The 5,518-nt window shown below is 44.3% G+C and overlaps 1 pseudogene; it reads left to right on the top strand.

The window, feature by feature from the left end:
• Window positions 1-362: 362 nt before the first annotated feature.
• Window positions 363-5,109, top strand: LOC147033918 (uncharacterized; annotated as a pseudogene).
• Window positions 5,110-5,518: the final 409 nt, after the last annotated feature.

Raw genomic sequence — 5,518 nt, 5'->3', positions numbered from 1 at the left:
TGTGACACACCTTTAGTCTCGCAGTGTATGTTAGTGGGGTGCCTGGACACTCAGTCATTTCAAATTGATGCAAAAGTTTCAGTTTTACTGCTAAATTGAAAGTAAGGGTCTATAGAACGATTTTGGTTCGAGTGTCAAGCACTGCGATAATTTGTGGGTGGAGGGAGTAGTGGGGGGGGGGCGCATTTTTCAATAAATCCACATTTAAAATTAGACTTTAAAAAAAACCTCATGTATTAGAACGCCGACAGACGTTTGGCATTGGCTCGATAAAAAGAAAAAATGACAAAATGCTTAAAAACATATTTTCCCCGAAATTAGTTAAAAAGTGGGGAGGGTAAGGTGGGGTAATAACTCACAGCTCACACCACTCCAGTCCGAAAAAATATATTGTATTTTTCTTGCTGTTTTTTTCCAGAATATTTTCTGAGATGACAGGGACAACGAGTTGGCATTTATGCATGCTATGCCAAAAGCAAACAGAGGAAGAGCTTGTTTGCCCTCTTGCGAATCCCGTGGCTAGTCGTAGAGTGGGAGCCTACACAGAAATCACCAGCCTTGTAAGTCAATTCAGAGAAATTGGTGCTGCTCCACACCCAGACGTAGAAATTCCAGATGCAGAGTCCATGCACAAGAATCGTGCATCCTGGCACAAATCCTGTCGTCAGCTTTACAGGACATCTGCACTTGACCATGCAAAAAAGCATCATTATGAAGGACCGCCTCCAGCAAGAAAAAAATCCCTACGGACCAGCACAGCGGTAAATCGTACTCTGTGTCTTCTGTGGTGATGAAACAAATGTAACAGACCATTCTTTCCAGAAGGTCGAACTCACCCCACAGATGCACAACAAGGCAGTTGCACTGGGAGAAGACCGTGTCGTGGCACTCATGGCAGAAGGTGATCTGGTAGCCATCGAAGCAAAGTATCACAGGAATTGCTACACACAGTTCAACCGCCGTTACGTTGCACTTTGTAAACAAGACACTGTCAGTGAAAACCTTGAAGCCACAACAGAAAATGAATTGCTCCAATTCATAAAGGAAGAAGTCTCTGGAGGTCGCAGATTCTTTGCATTGCAAGATCTGACAGATATGATGACAGAGAGATTGGAACTACATGGAATCCAGAAAGCTGTGAACCGGACACGCCTAAAAGAAACAGTTCTTGAACACTTCCCGAATTTGATGGAAGAGAAGGATGTACGAAATCGAGTTTTCCTTGTTTGTTCGAAAACGGCTTGAAAGATCATTTCAGATGCAACTCAAACACCAGATGAGGAAGTACATACACTACTAATGGCAGCATCGATTCTCCGTAAAGCTGTTTTGGATCATGACACACCGTTCAAGTTTGAAGGTTCATTTCCCAATGGTTGCGAACAATCATATGTTCCACAGCGTATGAAGTATTTCTTCCGCCAACTCCTCGAAGGACCCAAATCATCACCCGAACAAGAGAATTCCAGGAAGATCCTCTCTGTGAGTCAAGTTGCTATGCTAAATATGACTTCTCTTTCTGCGAACTTGAGTTGCGAGCCTCCCCTTGCAGTATTCCTGGCCCTCAAATTACATTCCCAAACAAGAAGTAAGAAGCTTGTAGAACCACTACACAAATATGCTCTGAGCGTGTCATATAAGAAAGTCCTCACCACTGAAGTGAGCTTTGCACAGGCTGTTGCAGATCAAACGAGGAATAACGGTGATATAGTCTGTCCTACAAACTTGCGTCAGCCCATTTTCACAGTTGCAGCCCTGGATAACTTGGATCACAATCCTACATCACGCACTGCCAGTTCTTCCTTCCATGGAACTGGGATTTCAATTTTTCAGTTCCCTTTATCACAGCAGCCTGGGTTAGATCAAGCATGTCTACGAATCACCTCTGACAAAACAGCAACAGGCAGCAGTGGACCCATCCTGCCTCGTTCATAAACGTTTCGACCACCTGTGAGTAGGAATCTTGTCACCCAACCTCCGGTAAAGGATGTGCATTCAGTAGCAACGAGTACATTCGACGAGGAGAAACAGCATGAACAGGCATGGATGACTGCAGTACATGACATCCTATATGAGGATTCTGATGCAGAAAAGGAAAACCCCAACAATGTGGTCTTCATTCCATGCTGCTCGATCAGATGCTGTTTGACAACCCAAAGAAGGCATTGAAGCCCTCCTGCCACTATTCCACGAGAAAGCAGCCACTCCAGAAATGATTCGACATGGAATGGAGCTGGTGAAAAAAACAAATGACCACCTCAACCCACACCAAATACCTGTATTTGTTGTGGACCAACCACTCTATGATCTTGCAAAAAAAATATGCAGTGGACCTTCTCAGACATCTTTGGGGAAGACAAGTTTGTGGTCATGCTAGGTGGACTCCACATTGAAATGGCTTTGTGGAGCACCATGGGAGACCTTCTGCATGGGTCTAGATGGACTGAAGCCCTCAAAGAAGCTGGGCTAGTGAAGACAGAAGCAGCAGCCACATCTTTTCTGAAAGCGTCCAATGCAATGAGAACAAGATATGCTCATCAAGTTACTGTTGTGGTACTCGACACCCTTCTGAAACGAGCCTACAAGGACAGTGGAACAGAGATGCCCCTTGAGGAATGGGTTGTGCTAACTTCTCAAGAGAGCCCAATGTTCCAATTCTGGCTCTCGTACACAAGTACCAACAGATCATTCTTATGTTCATCCGAGCACATCGGGAACGGAAGTTCGAACTCATGGTCACTACCCTGCGGAAGCTTGTCCCTCTGTTCTTTGCTTTCAATCACCAGAATTATGCCAGATGGGTTCCAATCCTTATCTGAGACTTGGAAGATCTCCCAGATAGCATTCAGGTTGAGTTTGAAATGGGACACTGGACAATAACTCGAAGCAATCGGCGTTTCTCATCCTTACCAATTGATCAAGCACATGAGCAAGCGAACAAAAGGGTAAAATGAGTAGGTGGCATTATTGGTCTCACAGAGAACCCTGAGATGCTGGAATGTTGGATCGTGACAGGTCCGGAAATCAGCCGTGTCATTGAGGACTTTACTGGTGTAAAAGACAACGATGATGATGAACAACTCCCTCATCATGAGGAAGGATGTGCTTCTCAGCACCGATTTCAATGCCATGTCAATGATCCGATAGAGGTGTTGCTGAGCAAGGGGAGTCCTTTTGAGGAGCACAGCGAAGACCTGGTTACATTAGACAACAAGGTATGTGAGTCTGTGACTGCAGCTGTATCTGTCTGAAATTTTGAGTCTATGGGACAAGAGCAGTACGACAACTTTAGGAAGAATGTGCTGGACTCAAATGACACACTTCTGACAGCATCTATCAAACAAAACAAGTTACTGTTGTTTCATGAGAAGAAAACACAGAAGACGACTGAAGCTAAACTTAGAATGCAGCACTTCAAACGTCATGCGGAGTTCTATGGACAAGCTTTTGAGGCACTGGACAGCCGCGGGGGTGATTTGGAGGAGTTTTTTGTCATGAATCTTCACCATACCCACCTGCATTATTGTTAGAAAGGTCCCTCAACTCTTGTACGAAGTCAGATTTGATTGTATACATCATGGAAACCAGTAAAAGCAGTATTATTTCTGCTGATGAGGAGATAACTGCACCAGATGTTTACGACTTCGTTGTTATTGACGGTGGAGTACTGATACACTCCCTTCCTGGTACAAATGTCCAAGGCAAGACCTTTGATTCATATTTCGACAAGGTATTTTGCCCAAGAGTTCGCCACGACTTGAAACAATCGACACGAGTAGACATTGTATGGGACGACTATCGTGCACTCACAATCAAAGGGGGTACAAGGGAAAAACGAGGAACAGACTACCCGACAGCGTGTATGTGGCACTGCCAAAATCCCTGAAAACTGGCAGAAGTTTCTGGCGAACGTTGATAACAAAAAGGAACTGTTTGCATTCCTGTCAAAAAGGATAACACAAGAACAGTTCCCAGATGACAAGGATGTCTACATCACTGCAGGTGATCAAGTACACCATGCTGGAAATGATCCACCAATGGATCAATGTAACCATGAGGAAGCTGACACTCGTGTTGTAGTACATCTTCTCCATGCCCTCCAAACATCGTCACTTGGGATGGTCCATACTGGAGACACAGATGTTGTGGTAATCCTTCTGAGCAATTTCCATCACATCAAGGCTCTGAACCCTGCGACAGAAATCTAGATCTCCTTCAAAGCCGGAAAGACAACAAGAATGATCTCCCTGAACACTATCGCCACAAACCTGGGTACGACCACGTGCAAAGCCATGGCCCTCTTTCACGCATTCACTGGATCAGACAGCACGTCTTCCTTTAAGTTCAAGGGTAAGAGATACTGCTCCAAGGTGATGCAGGAAGTACCGTCCCTCATGGATGAATTCGCAACTATTGTTGACACTCCATTCCAAACATCGCCAAGACTGAAAGAAGTAGCAAAGAACGTTGTCTGTCGGCTCTACTCCAATGATCAAAAACGAGGGCAACGACGTTGACCTCCTCCGAATGAGGTTGTTCTCACAGAAGACTAGGGACGTGGAGAGAATTCCCCCAACAAGTGATGCTTTGGGCCAACATATTAAAAGAAGTGTCTTCCAAGCTAGCATCTGGACAACAGCGCACATGTCAATGATGGCTGTCAACAACCCCACTAACCATGGATAGAGGGAAGAGGTCGGCAAGCTACTTCCCATTTGGATCTCGCCGCCCCTCGCCAAGGATGTATTTCATCTGGATGTGAAGTGCACTTGTACAAGTGCCTGCTCTCGGTGCAAGTGCACGAAGGCAAAGTTGAAGTGCACACGTCTTTGCAAGTGTCAATGCGAGAAGTAGTTGGCCAACAATTGGCCGACTGGTGTGTGTGTATATAACTGATTTATTTGCAACTTTCATATTACTTTGTTCAGGGAGTTATTCAAGCAATTGTCAGAACAGTTGTGTGTACCCACAACCACATTGTAGAACAGTCATAAGATGATTACAAATTTCACTTTACCATTGAGTCGAAGCAGAATTGTCATGTTATTAAAACAGATTTTACCTTGGTAATTTTGCTCTATTTTTGTGGATATGCGTCAACACCGGCAAAATGACTGCGTCTATGGGAAATCTGCTTAAATACAAGTTGCTTCTCCTGATTCTGAGTCCATAAGTACCCCATATGTTCAGATCGACTCATTGAATCAAAAGTTAAAGCAATTATTATATTTTGCACAGGCCGCGGAGGGTGGTTGGGTTATGACCCCCAGCCCCAAATACCCAATTTTGATGTGACAGCTTGACACTCGAACTAAAATTGTTCTATAGAACCTTACCGTCAAATTGGTACCAAAAACAAAACTTTTGCATCAATTTGAAATGAAAATAAATAATTACCCATGCATGGCTCCCCACTAAGACACGTGCTATTGGCCAAAGTGATTACTAATATTTCTTCCTCTTTTCTCGCATTTGTGGAACTGCTTTCTAAAAATGGTTCAAATTGCACTCTTCCTTC

This window comes from Eptatretus burgeri, chromosome 1 (assembly GCF_056783735.1).
Source record: "Eptatretus burgeri isolate ZD-2024b chromosome 1, Ebu_testis_v1, whole genome shotgun sequence".
In the NCBI taxonomy this organism is placed as follows: domain Eukaryota; kingdom Metazoa; phylum Chordata; class Myxini; order Myxiniformes; family Myxinidae; genus Eptatretus; species Eptatretus burgeri.
Note: the sequence above shows the minus strand (reverse complement) of the source record. Positions and strands in the feature narration are given on the sequence as shown.